This window comes from Chlamydotis macqueenii, chromosome Z (assembly GCF_036417535.1).
Source record: "Chlamydotis macqueenii isolate bChlMac1 chromosome Z, bChlMac1.mat, whole genome shotgun sequence".
Classification (NCBI taxonomy): Eukaryota; Metazoa; Chordata; class Aves; order Otidiformes; family Otididae; genus Chlamydotis; species Chlamydotis macqueenii.
Genome location: NC_141593.1, coordinates 61140205 through 61163174, shown reverse-complemented (window position 1 = coordinate 61163174; position 22970 = coordinate 61140205). Strand labels below are relative to the sequence as shown.

At 40.4% G+C, this 22970-nt stretch overlaps 1 long non-coding RNA gene across 1 annotated transcript in view; it reads left to right on the top strand.

Annotated features, from left to right (window-relative positions):
* LOC147596371 (uncharacterized) overlaps positions 1-22696 on the top strand; it is a 39532-nt gene extending 16836 nt beyond the window's left edge. Inside the window, exons 3-5 of the long non-coding RNA XR_015261426.1 lie at positions 16606-16691; positions 17197-17255; positions 22078-22696. This is a non-coding gene — a long non-coding RNA (uncharacterized LOC147596371). The remainder of the gene's footprint in view (positions 1-16605; positions 16692-17196; positions 17256-22077) is intronic.
* Positions 22697-22970: the final 274 nt, after the last annotated feature.

The window sequence follows — 22970 nt, the reverse complement described above, 5'->3', positions numbered from 1 at the left end:
GAACAGCATCTTCCCTCCTACAGCATCATCTTGGGATTAGAAACTCATCTCCTACCTTTTGGAAAACCTCCCAGACTAATATTTTACTGTGTGTATCTCTCCCCTGCCAGAGCATTGAATAAAGTCTTTGAGGAGGAAAGAGAAGAGAAAAGGAGCGTGACTGTACAGCCTACAGGCTCCAGCGATTGGTCAGGCAGGGATTTGTGATTCCCAAGGCTCTGGTATTTGTCCTGTACCAGTCCAGTGCATCACCTCCATTTCCTTTTCCAGATGTATTTTGAAGAAAGCGATGTCTGACGTTATATTTCATGAAAAGTGCAGTCCTCTAGATTTTGCACAACATGCTGTATGAAAGCCTACCAGACCACTGCCTCAAAGACATTGATGGAGTAACATCTAATTTCTGCATCCAAGTGAGATTATGTGTTAACTCTTCAGCAAAGACAAGACAATGCTTCCTGGTGCAGGAAATACTTAGAGGCAGAAGCTAAGCTGATTGTGGATTAGGTCCTGTGAATTAGCTCTGAGCAGATCCCTGATGAGCTCCCAGATGAAAGTTAGTCTTTGTGAATACATATCATATTTTGCTAGTTCTTTTCAGGTGGAGAAGGAGAAGAAAGAGTATTAAAAGCTTTCTGGTCTTGTGTATCTATGTATCAACACAGCAGCAAAGCACAGCTGCCGTTCTGAGTTCCCTTGTGTTGCCCTTTCTTGGCATGCCCACATTGCTCCAATGATTCAGAGTCTTCCTACATTTTCCATGTGACTAATCGCTAGTAAGAAAGAAAAGACAAGATAGCTGTGGTTCATTCGAGGCCTCTTACTTGTGATTCATCAGCAAAAGCTTTAAAGTTTTGTAAAAATGTGTTTATTGAACTCAAGCGAGATGGCTAACAGCAGCAATGATTCTGTCTCTGCTGGTCTAATATCCCCAGGGTTGAATTTTAAATTATTATGTGTATTTGACTATATTCATCCTTCTAAACTGGCTTTTTTTTTTTTTTTTTCCCATAAGAGCTGTAGATCTGTTAATCCAATAGATACAAATTGAATGAGCAAAATTGTTCAGAGAACATTACCTTGAGCTATAAAGCACAAATTGCTTGTCCAGCCAGCTCAGGTATGTCCCAAAGTCTTGTTCTCTGTGCTTACAGTCTCAAGGTGAGCAACAGAAGGAAGGAAGCCCAAATCTGCCTGACCCCGTTACTGTAAAAATGCCCTAAGTCTCACTGCTCTCTAAGGCTTCTGTCTTAATCAAGCATCCTCTTCCAGTCCCTTGTGATTAGTGATCTGGAGTTGCCTTTCTGAGATAGGAGCCTCTCTCCTTTTAAAAAAAAAAATAAAAAAAGCTGACAAGAACAGACCTAAAATGCAGTTTAGAACATTTCTTTTCCAGGACTTGGATTCAATGCCTCCTCTGCTTAAGGTAATTCTCTAGGACACCCCACGTCACTTTGATCTAGGCTGGGCCTGGGGACAGATGGTGCCCTCAGGCTTTCCTCCTGGAGCTAGGCCACAACACAATTTTGTAAAAAAGCAAAATTCACTGCACCAGGATGAGTTAAAATTTCCTGTTTTTTTTTTCTTTTATAAGCAATTACAGCAAATGCATTTAAAGTTTTCAGTAAATGAAGAATACCAGCTCGAATATACATATTTGCAATTACTGAAATCAGCTATACATATACCATATATTATCAGCTGTAGTTTTCCTGTTGATTAAAGAATTCCTTATCATAATTGCCAAACTGACAAAGTATGTTTCCCAATTCATTTTCTGTATAGTTTTTGTGACTTCTGCTGTGTATCACAGGGTGCCACTACAGATATGTGTAACTATAAATATATGGAAGCCAAAGAAAATGTTTACTTAATAAAATTTTATGAACAAACAGAAGTACATGGAAAGTTGGAGCATCAGCTGGGTTTTTTATTTGTGCAGTTCTTCTCAAGAAACAGTGGGGATGCAGCTTAATTCAGCTGTGTAACAAAGGCTAGAAATGCAGACATTTACAATTGCGTGGAAGATGTTAGCATAGCAGTTTCTACAGCAGAGACTTGCACATCACTGAAGCGTCAGCAAAATAAATTTGTTAGACATTAGAACAGACACTGATGAGGTAAAATTTCTCTTCTGTGTATGTCTGATTGAGCAAGGGAATTTTCGTATCTTTTTGTTTATATATTCTGCGTTTTCTGGCATGCTTTAGGCAAGCTTAAAGGGAAGAACCACATTTATTCAGAACAACAAATGTCGTTCTTCACTTACGCTCTTCCTTATCCTGTGATTTCTCAGCACTGCTCTCTGCGCCAAGTCTCTTAGAGCAACCCTGGCCCCAGCCCACGGCCAGAACAACAGGGACGTGTGCTGTGTGTGTGCCTGCACTGCGGGCCTTCTGCTGGTATTCAAACAGAAATGCTCCTTTCTTCTCAGCCGTGTTCCCCCTCAGTTCGTGAAGACTGAAGTGTTTTTACATCGTGCTGCAAGAGTGTCCTAATTTCCATTTTCCGTTTAGCTACCTTAGCATAGCCAGGCATCTTCCTGTGTGTGGGCCAGTCCCTGTCCTGCCTTCCAGTACCGTGGTCCGTCTGTAAGCTGCGAAAGCAGTGCGGTTACGTTGCTCCCTTCTCATGACTTGGGTGGCTTGTTCCTAGTGCTACATACAGCCTCAGCACATCAGAGAGCAGAACGTGGCTGCACCAGTGTGTGGTCCTCTCCCTCTTCTCCATCTACGGTAAACTCGCCGGAGTAACAAAGTTACTGCAGGTGAGAAAGCCACTTTTCAGCCTGAAAAGGTCCTGTTTCTTTTTTTTATCACTATTTGCGCATACTTAGATACATTAGCGAGAATGTTCTGGTTGAAATCCTGCCTGTCATGCCTGTGTGATTAATCACATTATGAGCTAAACCTTGAGAAGGGCTGAACACTTGAAAGCATAATTCATTACATCTTGATACAACATGTATTTGTAGTTCTAATTTGTAGTAGTTCTCCACGTATGGAGTTCAGTACGTTACACAAATAAGGCTAGATTTCACCCAAAATATTTGCCTCTAAAAATAAAATAAAATGTAAACAGATTAAACTCAGTATCATCCAAGCTCTAGTCCCCAAGATAGATAAATATTTAAAGATGTGATTTGTAATTGTGGTCTGCCATTCCCCTAAACCATCCTGCAGTGATAAAAACGAAACACTTTTGCCCCTTAGTTAATTTTTAGCATCGTTCTAAAATGAAAAAGAAAATAAAATGTTTTGGAATTAAATTTTATAACATAGAGAAAAGAATAAATATTTCCAAATGGACAAATAGAGGACTAAACAACTGTCATTCCTGTGCCATTCAACATAATCGGGCTGTGCCTCTTCAGAAGCAAAATGTCAAAACTTCCCATAGCAAGCTCCCTTCTACGAGCGGGTAGCATCATACAAGGTTCCAGAACATCCCTGAACTGACTGGTGCATTTTTTTACAATTGAAGACTTTATTTTTAAGAGGCAGTGTTCTGTTGTCTCAGCATTCAAGACATCTGTGGCTGTTGTATGGGTCCCAGACTTCCAGTATTTATTACTCCACTATTGTTCATCCTGCCATCTTGTATTCAGCCATACAAAGCATTAAATGCAGGCACACATGAAGCTAGGGAATTCTTCATATTATCTGTCGATAAATAAGTGGCATAAGTATTAACATAGAATGGAAGTATTAAAATAGTTGACAGCCTTATTATATGATATCATGGTGGCCCTCCTAGATTTGAATCTTCCTACATGCACTGCCCTTTAATGCTAGTCTGAGAAATTTCGCAGGTAGATGAGCACTAAAACAGTGTCTGATACAACATGTAGGTACTAAGCTTGATTCTTTATCTTAAAAAACAAAATTAGACAAGAAACTCCACAACTGTTATATATCAAAGTCAGTTTGTCGTAATACATCATTTTAGAAGCCCTCATCCAGACAGGACAACCTGTAAGGTCCTAGGGGATAGTCACACCTCCTGCCATGTGACTACAGAAGTGGATTGGGGTTTGCATTTAATCTTAGGCCAGACTGAATATTCATGTCTATGCATACACACACTTACCCTTCTCCTCCACTCCTTTTAAACAAGATAACTCCAGCTGGCACTAGACTTGAGAGGGATGTGACACCTGAAGCTTGCTCTGACACTGTTAGACTTGCGTTATTTTCTAGAATGGATCCGACATACCCCGTTACCTTTTTTGGATTCACAAAACTGTAAGCTAAAGAGACTACCATGATGCTTTTACTCACAAACATTTCTGCATCTTCTGTGAAATTACCTCACTCAATACACGTTGAAGGACAGAGAAAGGTTCTCGCTTCACACAGGATTCCTGAAGATTACTATTCAGTTTTAAGAATTTTACAATAGCTGCCAAATATTTTAGAAACCAAGTAAAAGCCTGGAACAGGTTCTGTTAATTGTTAAAGGTGGTGTTTGATGCAGGTAATGCAGTCATTCCAGAGGTGATACCTCGGAACAGAGTCTAGCCTTCACATAGGGGCTTCTGTAACTCAATGAACAAAAGGTGTGTGGCATTCTCTAGTACCCTTCTAAGAGGTGAACTGTATTAATTAAACCAAGCAAAAGACTGGAAAACAGACTGTGCCTCTAACTCAAGTATGGAACACAGTAGAAATATTTTGGTGAGCAGGAGTTTCAGTCATCTGGATTTAAGCAGTTCTTCTTATATTGTGATTTGACTCAGACCATAGGTGGCAAAGGATTCAGGTCAAGGTCTAACCCTAAATATTTTTATCAGTACAATATCTCATGCTGTTCTTGCAAATTGTATTCCTTGTGGCCATAGGCTGGACTAGAAGCTTAACAGCCCAGACCTGCCAATAGTAGCAAGAAAGGCGTCACAAATTCTTCAAGTGAACTGCCCTGATGTCTTCCCAGCAGTCAAACAAGCCAGTCGCATAGCTCCAGGGTGGCTATCTGTCTGTATAAGAGTGGTGAAAACCCTAATGTATTTACTGAAGAATTAATAATAAATTGTGTTATCCCTTACATGATAAAAGAAATGTTTTCGTTTAGGTGCAACAAGATTTTTGTATTTGGGAAGAGTGGGCAAAAGAAGAAGAAAAAGGATAAAATGAAAGAAACATGCAGCTTTTTACTGAAAATCAGTATAAGGTTATCCACAATGAGTTTACTTATCTGCCAGTGCTTTTGTTGTTAATCACAAGCGTTCAAATGCCCACATCTATAGCCCAAATATTTTCAGTACATGTGTTCGCATCTGCAGAATAAGGGATGAGAGTTTACAAATTGTTTTACAACTGAAATCTCAGCCTATTTTAATTTTCCAAATAGAATCCAGAATGCCTTTCTCTTGACAGGACTAAAGTTGTTGAGGAATTTAGACAAGATTAACAGACTGTTTGGGCAACAAAGAAACATTGGAAATTACAAAACGCCAACTTTCTAATATTATTCCAGAATATCCACTAAGCCAAAACAAAGTGGCTTAGTGGTTTGGTTTTTTGTTGTTGTTGTTGTTGTTGTTGATTACAACAAGAAATAACATAACAAATCCTAAAATCTGTATTTACTGAAACATAAGAATAGCCATTTTCCCCCTAAATGAGAGATATGAATTATGTTTCTTAGTGGAAGAAGAAACCAGAGCTGACATGTACATGATTAAGAGAACACTTAGCTTTCAGAAATGGCAGAACCAGAACATCAGTTTCTGCCTCTGCTCACCTTTTCTGCAATCCAGTCTTGCTGTCTAAGCCTCACGGAAATATTAAAATAACTGTCTTGTAGTTTTAATATGCACCTGTTTAATGTGTTTGTGCAATGGGAAACGTGGAAATAAAGTGTTAGACATCACTACTTGTACTACTTGTTTTAAGTATCAATTATAAAAAGTCATTAAGGAAGGGCCAGATTAAAAAAATACATTGTTATAAAACTCTTACTTGATGAACAGCTGAATTTTGGTAGACACAAAAGTCCAGTTTTTAAACAGCACGTATTAAGTAGTACTTGGCTGTTCTACTGCCAGGATAGTAATCGCGGTAGGGCTAGATGGTGCAAACCATGGCTGAGGCTGGAGGCAACTCTGATGTCAACAGAAAGTTATCATATGCAGCTGAAATGGAAAACAAGAGCTGTTTATCCACTCTATGCTCCTTTCCCAGTATTTCTTCACTCTGACACCCATGAACAGAAACAGCTATTACATCTATTTTCAGTGCTTCTTGAAGCACTTGTCTTTAAAACATGACTCACAGCTCTCCCTTTCAGCCCTTTGTTCGGTCTGAAGCGGCATGCAGAATTATATCACAACTCAGCTCTGCAAAGAGAGAGGTGAACGCAAGTCTGAGTCTGAACCAAGGATGTATGAGTGACTCCTGTAACTCTGTGGAGGCCACTTTAAGCTGTATTGATTTCAAAACTTCACTGTCAAAGCCTTTGTAACTTGTCAGTAGATTTGCAAATAGAAAAGCAAAGCAGAAGGGAACTAAGGGAGTCCAGTGCAAACTGTCAAGTTTTTTGTATTGGCAGAGCACAAAATGCACAACTACCAAGACAATGCGAAAGCAGAAAATCTACTAAGATTTTACAATGGGATCAATCCATACTTACGGATGAGATGTATTCCTGAATAATCTCTTTCCATTTCCCAAAATATTTTTTTTTTTTTTTTGCTAATAACCCAGTGTATCTCTTTGTTCCAGCTCTTTCCTGGCATACATATAATGGAGTTTTATGCAATAAATCTCTGTAGGCTGTATTCATCAGGCTTATATAAAACTAGCAGACTGCCAAAGAGCAATGTAGCCAGCACTGGCTTTCTATCACAGAAACAGGGATGAAATAGACCTCAAGACGTCTTCCAGTCAATTCCCTTAATCAATTGCCTTCTGGCATTCCTGACACCAGATTGTCTAGTCTAAAAGCCACAAGTAAGGGAAAATACATTGCTTTTCAGGACAATCTCCTCGAAGGCTAAAAAATCCTAGTGAGCTTTGTAGACAGTAGATGCAACATCTCTTATTTTAGGGATGATGTTACCTGTCTCTCATGACCCTTCAATAAATGTACTGCAGAAATATAGTCCAGGTGGGAGCTACCATGAAACAAATATAGACATGGTTAGAAAAATAGTCAAGAGTTCTTAATGGTTCACCGTCAAACTGTAAAATACATGAAATGGGTTTTCACATTAATGATCCAAATCCTTGAGCAGACAGTGCACTTAATAAGTTTGTGTGTGTATGAAGTGGAAAAGAACACACTCACTTTGGCAGATCAAGAACATTTAAAACGATCTTGACAATTCAAGGAAATAATCTGTGAAAAATATTATGTTTCTGTGGGAATAATCATCACAGAAGTTTAACCTGAAGAACATCTATGCAGCAGTCTGCAGGAAAAGAGCTGGGGATGGAATGAGTCACAGGCCAAAGAGTTTTTACTAACTGATATTTTTTCAACAACGCATCATCTGAGTTATTAATAGGACTATCAATAGTCAAAACTCACTAAGGAACTCACAAGAGTAAAAGCCTTGCTAATGAAAATACTCTGCTTTAAGTACCACAGTTTAGAAACTATTGTATTAGTGGAAATCTTGCAGAGGAGACTGACAACAACAGGAAACACGTGAGCTAGGGCGGAGGAGATGTGAGGAGTTGGAGATGACTGGGATATTTATTTAGTCTAGGGACTACACTGCAATGAGAGAATTAATAAGTATTTCCCTGTGTCTCCTGGATGTAGGAGGAGAAGCAATAATCCTAAATTGCATATAAATTAGATGGTTTTAATTGTGTGGATGGTTAAGGGCAGGAATGGATTATCTAGGGAAGATGATAGCATCTGCTAGGAAAAAAATTTGGTTGGGAAATTTTCAGGCAGAGTTCCTGCGGTTGGGGATGAACTAGATAATTTTAAAAGGTTCATTCTAGCCATATTCTCTGGTGTTCTATCTATAAGAGCTGAGCATCCAGCTCCTGCTCTCAGCTAGTTGTAGAAAAGCTCATGACATATTCTTTGCTCAATGCATATAATGGTTCACCAGATTAGATCATTAATTTCCTGCTGTGGACCTCATCTACACAATGTATCCCATTCTTACCACAGTCAATACTGCTGTCTCTCACTGACCTCTCCAGCAGCATCATGGAAAGCCTGTGTTTTCTGACCTACCTTGTGTTTGTCTCCTTGTGTTGTGGTTTTGTTTAGTGAGGGGGGGCCTAAGGTGGCAGCTTCTGTAGGAAACTGTTAGAAGTCACTCCCCTTGGTTCAGTGGACTTGGCCGGGCCTAGGGCAGACCCGCTGCTGGCCAAGGCCGAGCCAATTGGTAGCAGCATGTTCTGTGATAACACCTCTCCAATAATGTATTTAAGAAGTGGAAAACAGAAAAAAAAAGAGAAGAGAAGATGTGAAGAAGCTGAACGGGGGCAGAGGCGCGGAGAGGGAGGCGCGAGCCTTGTGGGCCTTGCAGGCGTCACCCTCTGGCCTCTCTCCAGGTGGCCAACTGGGCCCTACTCGGCCCAGCCCAGCTGCAAGAAGTGGAGAGGAGATGAGATGGCTGATGTGAAGAGATTCTGAGAGGCGTCTGCCTGCCTGTTGTGAAGACCTTTTCTTGTGAGAGGAACAGCTGCAGACGCCAAGGTCAGTGAAGAAGGAGGGGGAGGAGTAATGCGGATCCTGGCCAAGATTCCCCTGCAGCCCGTGGTGATGACCATGGTGGAGCAGGTTGTCCCCCTGCAGCCCATGGAGGTCCACAGAGGCGCAGAGATCCACTTGGAGCCCATGAAGGACCCCACAGCAGGGGAGGTGGATGCCTGAAGGAGGCTGCGGCCCATGGAGGGCCTGCTGGGGCATCCATTCTGGAGAGACTGTACCCCGTGGAAGAGATGACCCACGCTGGAGCAGTTTCACGAAGGACTGTGGCGTATGGGTGGTACCCCACAACAGAGCAGGGGAGGAATGTGAGGAGTTCTTCCCCCGACTATGGAGCAGCGGTGTAAAACAACACGTGATGAACTGACCACAACCTGCATTCCCTCTTCCCCCCTGTGCCGCTCAGGAGGGGAAGGTGGTAGAGATAATGTTAAGCTGAGGAAGAGGGAGGGGTGGGGGAGGTTATCTTGTTCTTTGTCTCATTATCCTGCTGTTTTTAGTAATAAATGAATAGTTTTCCACAAGTCGAGTCTGTTTTGCCCATAACAGTAACTTTAAGGATTTTCTCCCTGTCCTGATCTCAAACCTCAAGCTGTTTTCCTTATATTATCTCCCCCTATTCTCTCAGAGGGTGGGGGGAGTGAGAGAGAGACTGTGGAGGCTGGTCCCGATCGGGGCTGAACTAAGACACCCTGACACATTACTGGAGGGCAGATTCCTTTTCCAAATCCATGACTGCTTTTAATTAGGGTTTATTTTAAAGTGTTCCAGTAATGCTCCAGCTATGACTTTTTTTTTTCGTCAGCAGCTCTGCAATGGTGACACAATTTAAAGTTCTGTCTACTTAGACACAAAGAAAAATAGTTCTCCTTACTCAACTTTCGAGACTTTGGTGTTATGCCAATGCCACGTGATGTGAACGTGAACAACATTGTGTTCACATGCCTATTGGAGCACAATATGTGGTGCAGCACAATGCCGTGTGTCAGCTTTTGTCTGCTGATGGCTATAGCCCCTTGAGCCAAATGCATCAGTGTATCAGAACAACAATAGCTTTCTTTTTTTTTCTCTTTCTAATTTAGAGTAACAAATGGTTTTTCTTTATTTCAACTATAGTTAGTTCTAGTAATAGAGTTGGACTGATATCCACAGAAAACAAAGCTGTGTGTTCACCCTTTCTTCTCTGTTATTGCTGCAGAAAACCGGTTTAGGATACAAATACTTTAAATATTGTGTATGTAATCTGTCTGATAAAAAAAGAATTAAATTATCCTCTCTTCCTGCGATCTCTTTTAAATCAGCACAGAATTATCTCCAATAAAACATCCTTCCCCGCCCTCCCCCTGCCCAGCCCGTCCGTCCCGTCCCCCCCCCCCCCCCCGTGGAAATTGCATAACATTGCTGAGAACAAGTTCTGGTCCTAATTTACAAGAATGAGACATACTTTGGCTGAGGGAATGACCGTGTCCACTACTGGCAAACTTCTCTCAAAACTCAGGCTTATCATCCTCTCTGGTTTCCATAGCAGTACCAGATACAGAAGTTTCTTCAGCTACTGCTGAATCTTTAACCTTGCTTCTTCAGAAAAGCATTTTAAAAGTAATGACAACTAAATTCAGACATCTGAAATCAACCTTCAGTGCGGAGATGCCAGGCAAGTCTGGAGTAACAGATACAGAGGACTAATTACCTCAAAAAACTGACTGTGACATGTTCGTACATGCACCTCTCAAATGGTATTAATTTACCAAAGAGGAATGAAACTTAACAGATTATGGCATGATACTAATAGCACAGCTGCCTTTTTGTATCTCCAGCTCACTAGAAACTGCTGCTCCCCAAAGAGAACTTGGCTGCAGCTATCTTGTTACTTAACTTATGCATACAGGACCGTGGTAGACCTTATATGTGAAAAGCATACACATCTAAGAATGAATAAAAATGTAGAAGTAGTTTGTTTATCATGGGACATGCCAAAATCATCTCACTTTGTTCATGTGAAGCTCCAGTTTGTTTTCACTGCAGATTTTCAAAGATGTGGTTACTCCAGAGGCACATCCCTCTGCAGGTGTTCTCTAAGACCACTGCATTCTTCTGAAGCAAGGCAAAGCCCACTGGTGAAGCACGAGAGAAGCAGGGAGAAAAATGCCTCTCTTTGAGGACGTTATGGATGGAATTTCTGAAATAGGTCATTTCACTCTTGCCACAGTGTAGAATTTTCCCTGTAGAAGTTCTCCTGACCATAACGGTGGAAGGGGAGAAGAAAAAGGCATGCACTATGCAGTCTCTCTTAGATAGATTCTTATGTACAAGCATGGAAGAAAAGACTAAAACTCCTTGCAATCCACCAGACATTCTTGACTTCAAAGCCAATTTGCTAGGGTATTGCCTAGGTGACAGCTGTTTTAGAAATTTCCTAATGCAGATTAACACTCTGGGCAACAGTTTATTTGGTAATTCAAAACCAAATCCTGAACATACATGAGTGTTCCAGACCTCTTGTGTCTCTCCTGCAAGCTGCATAACCTATGAACTTGGCCCACAAAAGCATGTGCTAATTAATAGATTCATTATCATGGTGTGATACACATAATCAAATTTTTACATTGTCTTCGACCCAACAGTCACTGGCAATATTTCAATGCAGGGTAACTACTTTAAGTTATCATATTATTACCCTTCTGCATGTTTGAAATTCGCATAGCTGCAAAGCATTAATTTTGTTCACAGTTGGAGTTTCTGTACACTGATGTCTCACTTGAGCAGTTTAAAGCAAGAATTGAAATCTCTCTTCCAAAACTTTTCTTCTTTTTTTTTCCGACATGCCAGAGTGACATTTTAGCTGCCTTGAAAATACTCCCTCTTTGAAAAGAGCAGAAGATACTGTTGCTTTTGGATCGTAATGGCTCACTTTTTTTTTTTTTTTTGACCAAATTATCATTTCCATCAGTAGAATATTCTACTTAATTATTTCCATGCATCAGTCAGCAACCAAAGTAGAAACAAAAATGCCAATATATCTTAATATCTTATGAAAAAAATTCCAATTAACATTTGCAGCTTTGCTGTATGAGAGCTAAGTGCTTGATCTTTTACCACTGTTGTGGAAAAAACACCTCCATGAAACCTCATGAAAATAACCTACCCATACTTCCACTCAGAAAAGTGTGAAATCTTGTATCACAGCACTTTGAGACTTAGGTTCAAAAGTTTAGTTTGCAATTAATTAATACATGTTATGGACATGTGCAAAGCTTTTGACACATACCTGCACGACATCCTTCTCTCTAAACTAGAGAGGCATGGCTTTGATGGATGGACCACTTGGTGGATAAGGAGCTGGCTGGATGGCGGCACTCAGAGAGTGGTGGTCAACGGCTCGATCTCCAAGTGGAAACCGGTCACAAGTAGCATCCCTCACGGGTCCGTGTTGGGCCTGGCCCTGTTCAACATCTTTGTCGGCGACATGGACAGTGGGATAGAGTGCACCCTCAGCAAGTTCGCCGATGACACCAAGCTGTGTGGTGCCGTCGACAAGCTAGAAGGGAGGGATGCCATCCAGAGGGACCTTGACAAGCTGGAGATGTGGGCCTGTGCCAACCTCATGAAGTTCAACCAGGCCAAATGCAAGGTCCTACACCTGGGTCGTGGCAATCCCAGGCACAAATACAGGCTGGGTGGAGAATGGATCAAGACTAGCTCTGAGGAGAAGGACTTGGGAGTCCTGGTGGACGAGAAGCTCAACATGAGCCAGCAATGTGCCCTTGCGGCCCAGAAGGCCAATCGCATCCTGGGCTGCATCAAGAGGAGCGTGACCCGCAGGTCAAGGGAGGTAATTCTCCCCCTCTACTCTGTCTTGGTGAGACCCCACCTGGAGCACTGTGTCCAGCTCTGGAGCCCCCAACATAAGAAGGACATGGACCTACTGGACAGAGTTCAGAGGAGGGCCACAAAGATGATGAGAGGGCTGGAGCACCTCTCCTATGAGGACAGGCTGAGAGAGTTGGGGCTGTTCAGTCTGGAGAAGAGGCAGCTCCAAGGAGACCTTACAGCAGCCTTCCCGCTAAAGGGGACTTGTGAGAAAGATGGGGAGAAGCTCATCAGCAGGGACTGTTATGATAGGAGAAGGAGTAATGGTTTTAAAATAGAAGGAGGTAGATTCAGATTAGAAATAAGGAAATTTCTTTTTTTTATAATGAAGGTGGTAGAACACTGGCACAGGTTGCCCAGAGAGGTGGTGGATGCCCCATGCCTGTAAACATTCAAGACCAGGTTGGACGGGGCTCTGAGCAACCTGATCTAATCGAAGATGTCCCTGCTTCTTGCAGGGGGGTTGGACTAGGTGACCTTTGAAGGTTCCTTCTAACCCTAACCATTCTATGATTCTATGTTGCATTTCATACAACCTACACTTTCAGCAGAGCTAGCAGGAAATCACCCTATTATATAGACATTTCCAAATTAATGTCTGTCCCAAATAAGATCATAAAATGTTGATGTTTCCCACAGAGGGGAAAGTTCTCACAAAAATTTCAGAGGAAAAATACTAAAAAATATGAAAATTGTTAAGGACTACTAATGCCTTCTTAGTCCAAGCAAAATAAATCAACATTTTTTCATTTGTTCGTTTGCTGTTACTACATGTAGAGAGAAAATTAAGCTTTTAGAGGTCAGAAAAAAATTATCCATTTATCAAAATCAATATCAGAATAACAGGTTGGAAACAACATCTTTCATCCTTTGCTCACATACTTCTGTCGAAACAGGATGGGAACCAGAGACGGGTGATGTTTGCTCACTGAAGCAATTGCTGCAATGGTTTAAGATGTTGTTACCTGAAGTGAGAGCTCACTTACTAAGCCAGAGCCACTGGGTTGAATCATGCTATTCCTCCTTCTCAGAGTGAGGTCAGCAACTAGGTTAGGTTAATATAGTTTCTTTGTCCTAAAGGTAATGATGAACATTGGATAGATCCTTTCCATCCATTCGTTTTAAGTTCTGGCAAGGAGACAGTAGCAAACAGGCCTAGGAAAATAGCTTTTCAATCCACTGCATTTCTGAAGTGAACATCTAATTGAGGCCTGATAAATTTTTAACTGTTTTAATTCTACCTTCTAAATCATGAAAATGCAACCACCTAGAGGAACTGTTGGCAGCATACTAATGAAACGCGCTACAGACTAATGCTTTTTCTTTTCCTTTTTCTCTTATGAGCTGACTGCTTCTTCCCATAGACTGTTGTGAAGTCACGCACATGCACACAAGGTTGTGGGCTCCTCTTATCTTGGTAACCCATCCAAAGCTTAACATGAATACTGAAAGAAGTTATATTAGGCACAAATGTGACTTAATGGACCGAACTTTCCAGCACACAAACTCCTTTATTTAGTGAACATGAAACAGTGGGTTTGAGCTAGCCGAAGGTCTGGACTTGAAAATTAATTGAAAAAGTAACAGCAGCCCTTGCCAGCCTAAAGCTTATAAGCTGTACAGCCACCTTCTGTGATTATTAGTCTCTTCTGAAGAGAAAGAGGGGGTTGCATGGCACTTTGCTAGGGACGCATGGCACTGAGCCACACCATTTGTATCCCATTACTTTGCTTTACTTTAAGCTAGTACCTGTAGCTCCATGCTACTGCCTTGTGCTGATGTTACAAAAATGGAGAATCAGGGAGCCAAACCCACCTTACAGCTGCTGCTCACTGCCAGTGTAGCAGAGAATAGGGACAAGGAAATTTAATCCCCCTTACTTAGGGCATTCAGGCAATCCAGAAGAACAGTGTAAAAACAACCAGTTCCTATAGAGCACCAGCATGGAGAATCCCCCAGGTTTATGGAGAATACACTGTATGTGAGGAAACCAAATCTCAAATCCAAATTTGACACCAATGCTAAGATGTATTTATTTATTTTTACTATTAAGTATCAGATATAATTGAACTGGTCGTGAATAAATATCCTAACAGGACATGACAAAAAAAAAACAGAAAGAGAGTGATATTATGGGGTACACATACTGCAGTGGTAGAGCGGCTGACTGTACACAGACCTGCAGATAAGGTGTTTCTTGATATCCTTCCAGCGTGTGACCACTTGCTGAAAGGCTTTTGGCCTGATCTTATAGCTAAATGTCTGGTTGGAATTGGAAGAACCTGACTGCTGTCACATCGTCACATCCCAACTTTATACAGTGGGCAAAATAAATTCAGTCATTGAATGCTGAGTTTGTTTAACAATAATGCTGTTGGAAATTGAGATATGCTAGCGCTTCATTGCATAAGAGGCATGGAAAAACACTTATTATTCTTAATTCTGAGGGAAATAAATTATATATATATTATATATATATAAAATAAATATATATATATATAATAAATTATATTTTGAACAGATAAAGGAAAAAAAATGGAATGACCACACAAATGAAAAAGTAAAATGACATCTTCAAAATTAGTTTGTGTTTTAATAAGAGTCAAAATTAAATCAAAGGAAGTAAATATACATATTTAAAAAATCTCAAAAATATCTGTATGAAGTTATTGCAGCAATATTGGCAACAAAATCAACTCGCTAATCGAAGTCCTTAGAGCTTTTTCTCAAAGTGCCAAATACAAGAGAATTATCAAATCTTAGAGGGAAAATTATGGCTTTTAAGGAGTTTTAAACATATATCTATTCTCATGTAATAGGTTAACGTGCTTTATTTTAGCATTTTAATTTTTTCATTATGGTTTTAATTCCCAGAGGGTCCTGAAACAGACTTCTTTATCTGTGAGAGTTAAGTGATTAAAAAAAATAAATCCTTGCAGTAATCACTAGTCAATTAAAAACAGTGCTAATACGTATATCCACTAGCTAACAAAATTCTGCTGAATTTCATTTGATTTTCCCTGTAAACAGGAAAGAGTCCAAGTTGATTTGACATCTGGCTTAATCCGATTAGAGACTGGGTCTAGGTTTGTTTAAAGTTGGTTCTTGATTTGTTTACAAATTATTTTTGTGGAGTGGGGAAGCAGTCTGCAAGTAAGAGCAAGAAGAGGTGGGTCTGAAAAAGACCTGCACATCTTCAGCCAGGATAATCATAGTATAATCATAATATAATCATGACATAATCCTAATAATCAGAATATAATCCTGTGTATAATAATAAACAGGAGATGTATACGTGAATTTTAGCAACAAATACATACAAGTCTAGCCTATGCAAAAATGGCCTAGTAGGTTCTTTGTTTGCTTTGTACAGACTGATTTCATTAATTAGAGCTTTATTTCCAGGATGGCAAAGATGTGTGAAGCGCAAAGCCTGACAGAGCCTGCTAGGCAGCACATCGGCTACCATGAACACAAAGGTTCCTGGAGGCCCCTGTGGAAAGAAGTCTTTTTCCAAGCAAATTGCAAGACAAGTTGCTGGATTTTTGTTTGCCTTTTAAAAGCCACAAGTTTAAGTGGCAAAACAGATGAGAGGAAAAGACAAAGTCAAAATTTACAGGTAGATCCCTTGCAGCGACAGTGGGATTTGAAATAAATGCTAAGGTAGCACAGAGTGTTTCAAAATGATAGAGAGGGAAAAAAACCAAGACTTATGATAAATTTTTATCACACTGTGTGCATTGCTAACTATGGAGCCCTCTTATTGCTCACCATACTCATTTTATCTTTTCCTCATTCAGAAAAATATATGTGTCACAAAGAACTACATGCATTTTCACATGTGCTTCTACACTATCAGCACAGTGGAGCTCCTGTCTTGGGCTATGATAGTTTAGTGCCGCAGCAATACAGTAATAATAATAAAAATAATGATGCTGATATTCTTTGCAGATCCTGTAGGATGCTAAGTTTAAGGATTGTCAAGCAGTTAGTGTTACTATGGGAACTGATTTCTTAGTTAGTCACACATTGAATGTTTTTGTCTCACTCTGCACTTAGATGAAAACTGTTCAGTGATTTTGTTCCAGGGCTGCCTGAGTTGCATGGAAAGAAGTGCTCAGTTCATTAGAAGTGAATCCACTGCAGTAAGTAAAATGTTTTTACCTATAGTAACACATTAAATTAAACCAGTCTGCAGTATTTTCTGATGAAAGTTGGATGCACTTGTAATTCCAACAGCCTTTAGGAGAGACAGAGCAATTAAACTTCTAAGTCGTGACAGCCCCTGCAACATTTCAGAAACTGTGCTGCCTAGACTGGTGCCTAACTAGCCTACTCATTTGGAAAATTCCTGATGGCTGTTATTCCCTATAGAAAGGGCAGTTTTCCTACTGACCAAGAAGTCTTACAATTTCCTTTCCATAGTAAGATAAATTAAAATTACTTCACAAATGACATGAGACAACAACAATGAAAATTCCGGTAGGTCCAGGTTGAATTTAATGTCAGAACACATACACATTCATCTGAAGAAGTTCTGGCATTCATCTGCAATAGGAAACAAAGGTCCAGAACTCAACGGTAGTTGGTAGAGACTGCACTTGAACCAGGGCTAAATTTATGTATTAAGAGTTTCTCTTTCTCTCATAGGTTCTCCTCTCACGTTGTCTATTCTGTTGACTTATGTCATACAACTGGGCTAGAAGCAGGTGAGTGTGATGAAAAGGCTTATATTTCTCCACCGCCGAAGTGCGCTCTTACGTACAAAATCAGTTTTTTTTCCAAAGGGCTCAGAGATAAGTAGTCACACACTTCTGGAGAACCAAAAATGTGCTTACTTAGAACACTGTTTTATACTTGTGTAATTAATATGTTATATATTTGTGGAGGCAAGGCAAAAAAAAAATTAGCCAGGACTAAGGCAGCATTTTTTTTTTCCTAATTTTTCAAACTCACTAAGAGATTGTCAATGTTCAATATTTTTGCAGAAGCCATCCTTTTCCCCTCCACAAACATTTTCTTCTCACTCTCACAAGCAGAATAAATAAATATATATTACATATATATATATATATAAAAAATCAATGTTTCAAACTCCCTATATGAAAGCCAAAACCAACACTTACGATGTTTACACTTCACATATGTCCTAGATTTTAGGCATCCTAGAAGAAGACAATCACTCTGGAAATTTTATTCACCTTTTATTGCTTTGAAATTGTTGTAAAATGTAATACCTGTAACATCCTCCATATAAATTACCTTTTTTAACTACCCCTGCAAGTCTCAATTCATCATCTGAGGTATACTGCAATAAAAGATGCTAGTAAAAGGTGAGAATGTGGCCCTTGTGAGGTACGGATGTGTAAGAGAAACATATCTGTTTAAACAGCACAATCTCTGAAGAGTGATAAATTGTTGTTACAGGAAAGTAAGAGTCTTGTGTTTCATTAAGCTACATCAGAAGCGACAAAATACGAGGTTCTTACAGAGTTAATGGCATAACAGCAGATCGTGCACAGACTACACCTGCTAGCTACTGGGAAACTGATAAGCAGGTGATTCTTTGGGATCTAGTTTGACAGGAAAACCTACCAAACTAATGACAAGAAAACTCACAAAAGATTACTGAGTACCCAAATATTTTGTGATACACTGCAAAAGCACATGGGCAGAATTTAAATTGGTCCCTTGAGGATTATTAATACTGCAATATCTAGTATAATTTAGCTTGAAGATTTACAGCTTGACAGAGGTTACAGAACAAAACTTAGCTTCCAGGGTTGAGAGCCCTAAATCCTCAGCATATCTGCATGCTCCTGCTTTCCTCTGTTACAGTTCTGTCCATGGGATATATAGTAGTTTTCAAATATTTTGATTATTGCAATCTTTCATTTTAAAAAGCCTAGAAAACAAACAAGTGAGGTTTTTCTCCCAGGTAACTGAAGAAATGCACCTACAAGGGGGCTCAAGGGAATGGATGGAGATAAAGAACAGAATCACTTAAGCTCAGCAGTAGCTGAACATGGAGTGTCAGCAGGAAATCATTCTTTTACTTTGAGTTCTAGTTGCTACTATTTGTCACTTAGAGTCATACGTGACAAAAGCAGTTTACTGATCATCAGATTTAATCCTATTTTAAGAATATATGACCAGTACAAGTGCCTTGCCCCAGTAACAATAACAAATTAGCACGACTGTAGTTTTCTAATGTTCATGGTATACAAATCCAGTGGGAGAGGGGAATTGTACCTGCCACTAGGCTCACAGTTCAGAGAGAACTGATTACATAAAATACATACAGTATGCCATAGATTTTGGCATCATCTTGATGATATTGTAGCAGATCTCGATAACCACAGCAACTATGTCATTGAAGTATGTGACATGGAATTAGAGAGTGTTATTTTGCAGCCAAGTTCTGAGCCATAAACACATTTGGGAAGGGAGTACTTCATAGTACCTCTCATATTATCATACCTCTTGCTATAAAAAAATAATCATTTTCCATTAGCGAATGGCAGCACTGATTCTTTGTCCAGCCCAAATCCCTCTCCCACCAAAGCTGCCAGAAGAAGCAGAGGCACTTTATTCTCGTGCGGGTAAATTTCCAGTTATGTGCCTCTCAGTGAAAATGATTTCCATTTAACACATGCCCACCTGCTTGAAGGTAGCAATTTTTCCATGGGTTTTGAGAAAGAAAAGCAAAATCACAAGTCACAGCAGTTTTGAGTCATGGTTCTTCAGAAAAGAAAGAAATTGCCATTGGCTTATAGAAAGTTTTCCAACACAGCTGCTTTTCCTGGAGCTTTGACAGCAGAGCTGTGCCTCTGAATTGTAAACATAGCTGCTGCTTTGGTCCTCAGAAATTCGGTTCAAAAATATAAACACTTTCGAATAAAATAGGCTGTAATACCCTGTGAATTACTGAAAAAGATATGGATACAATTGGTATTCATTCTTTCTCAAATGCTCAGAGACCACAGCAACAGTAATTATTTTTCCCCAAATGCTTTTAAACTACTCCAACCATTGTTCAGTGATTTGTAGGCTCTGCAGAAAAGCAGATGGTATGTTTTGACTGTTGTTTATTTTACTGGCCAATTTTGTTCCACTGTTGTTTCACATCCTTTCTCCTGCTTGTTACATCTGCTCATTTCTTCAGGTTATACTTGAGTAATTCTCCAGGGAAAAGGTCATTTTTGTGTTGTGCATGGACAGTGCCTAACACAGAATATCTCTGCCCTTAGACCAGGTCTCTGGAGGCAGAAATTAGATACTGAACAATCCTTTCGTGCCATGTGCTATCTTGGGTCACTTGAGGTGTTACTTCAAGTTCACAGTAATTTTTGCCCACTTAAGAGACAGCAGACGGAAAAGTGCACTTCACTTGGTGGATTTCAGGAGAGAGAAGGTATCTAAGCAGCAGCAGAAACAGTCTGAATGATAGTCCACTCAGCCTTCCGCAGGGAAAAATAAATAGTGAAAGGACATGGGCAAAGCGAGGAAAACTGTTGACAGTCATGTCAATAATACAAGCAGAAAGAAGTGATACTGAGGAACTGCATACGTGCTCCTCAGTACTTGCTTCTCTGTAAGCCAATAGATAATAGAGGTCCATTAATCCTCATCTCTCTTGTTGTGGAGAAAATGCTATGACTTGCTCTGAAAGTAGGCTCAAATGAACAGACAAACCCATCCAGTTACTTAACTGGAGGCAACCCAAACCTTTGGCTACAGAGACTAGTTTGATTTGAAGTGGCCCACCCATGGAAAACAAGGGGTGAGTACTAGGAAATAACCCTACAGTTCAATTTCCAAATTGAACAAGTAGGAACAAGTACATCTTTTCTGTTTTAAACATTTTTTTTCTAAGCGAATTATTCCTGAAAAACCAAACTATGACTTTTTAATATGTCACTGTTTTATTATTCAGTGTTCTTTTACTGTTGCTTCTCAATACCATTTAAGAATCAGTACACAGACGAAGAGCAGCTGCTTCCTTTTGGTTAGTCTTAATGCAACTCATTTACTTAAAAACAAACAAACAAAACCCCAAAAAAACCCTGAACACATCAACTTTGATCAGCATTTGCACTATATTCTCCCACTGGACACCTCAATCTGTAGGTCCTCATTTTTGGCTGTATGGTCTGTTTATGCAACTACATCACACTATCATGCTCGATCGCTGTTGTAGATATCAGCTGTTCCATTTGTACATTCTACATCAAGAAAAGAGTTGTTATTTAAAATTCAAACTCTTTGTAAATTGCTGAATCAAATGAGCTGAATGTGTAAGTGGACTTGTCCTGTGTCTGCCTAGATACTTTGCATGGCATCACTACTCTATGAATGGACTAAAAAGTACTTCAGTTCTCTGGCACTGCAGCCTGGGGATTGTCCCAGTCAGAGCCAAGATGAGATGGTACCTTCTCACACAAGAGCACAAGCTCTCAGAGTGCCTCAGGGGAGGGGAAATGGCGGGAGATGCCAAATGGCAATCCAACCGAGAGAAACCACTGCAAGAGCTACCCAAGCTCTCACCAGCCAAGAGACAAATTCCGCTTGTGAGCTGTCTCTCTTTCCCCACTTTTTAGGGGATTCAGGTATTTAGATTGCTCATTGTTGAGAGCCAGCATAACAAAGCCTCACTCTCAGTTGCTTACAGACACTTCTAACAGCAAGAAGAAGAGAAACAACTTTATTGCTAAACAACTCTAATAGATGAAAGCTACTGAAGATTATGTAGAATATGTCACTAATGCAACTTCAAGCATGAGAGGCTGAAATGACAGCAATCTAAATAGAAGAAATACCACCTATAGTACAAGCAGTAATTCCAACAATTAGATTAAATTTGAACACACCTTTTAGAAGGACCTCAGAGACCTGTCTGAGCCCAATGAGTCTGTGCTTGTGCAGCTGCATATACAGCACTGCTGTCACAACAGCTATTCCAGAGATCCTCTCGTGCAAATGGTGCTCCTGCTGCATGCTGGGTGCTGAAAGGAATGGCTTCAATAGGGGTGAATGAGAACAGTTCCACCAAAGAGTATATTGTAACTTAGGAGGTAAAGCTATTGGGTAGGAGATATGGGGTGAACTCACTTCATGGGTGAAGTAAGACTATCCACGCTGAGCTGCTTGATGAGAGACGGCTATCAGCTTATTTTCAGGTTGTTTTTGAAGAGATTGATGAAGAATCTTAGATTCATAGAATAGTTTGGGTTGGAAGGGACCTTCAAAGGTCATCTAGTCCAACACCCCTGCAAGGACCAGAGATATCTCCAACCAGATCAGGTTGGTCAGAGCCCCGTCCAATCTGGCCTTGAATGTTTCCAGGGATGGGGCATCCATCAGCTCTCTGGGCAACCTGCTCCAGTGTTCCACCACCCTCACTGTAAAAACTTTCTGTTGTATGTCTAATCTGAATCTACCTCCCTCTATTTTAAAACCATTACCCCTTGTCCTTTCACAATAGACCCTGCTAAAAATTTTCTCCCCACCTTTCCTACAGGTCCCCTTTAGGTACTGGAAGACTGCTTGTACGAGACTGTGTCAAATGTTTGTTTCAACATTGTCGAAACATCAAACCACCACCTGAACAATGGAACATCAGTTAAACCAGAGTACTAGAGTCTTTCTGTTTTCTTGCAAGCCAATTCCCTTATCTTGCAAGCCAATTCCTGTTTTCTTCCTATTGTCCTGCGAATGTCAATACAGAGCTGAATCTGAGAAATTTAGCCTTACCCCCAGGCATGTGCCCAGACCAGAGGCCAGAAAAACAGAGAGGCCCAGAAACGGTATTGGGCATGCATATCACCGCCAGGTGAGGGGTGCAGCCAAGCAAACCACCTCTTGAAATATGCGATGTGATTCTTGGAAGGACAATGAATATGCAATGAGATGAACAATAACAGGACAGAAACAATCAACATCGGACGGAACTAACATTAGAAAGGAACCAACATCAACCGAACCAACATTGGACAGAACGTTCCCCCACTGGGTGAACTGGACTGTCAGGACACCACAGCTCCGTGGTGGTAGCTATTGCAGCTCAAGCTTTTTTCCCTTTCCTTTCTTTCTCTCTTTCTCTTGCATTTGCGAACTTGTTGTCGGGTAAATAAAGTTACCTTGACTCCGTTTTGAGTCTTAATTCTGTTCCCGAGAATAGGAGCAAAACCTCTCTCCAGTGTGTGAGAGGTTGGTCCAGCTGCTTCTAGCCTCCCAGACTCGTCTGAGGTCAGCTAGAACTCAAGGGGGCCTTCCTCTCATCGGAAATCGGAGCGTGACACTGCTGTAAGGGCTCCCTGGAGCCTTTTTTTCTGTATATTTTTAGAACAACAAATTGTGTGTTATCTCTGTGGGTACAGTCTTTCCAGTATGAGAATCAATCACTGATGTTATAAGATCAGTCT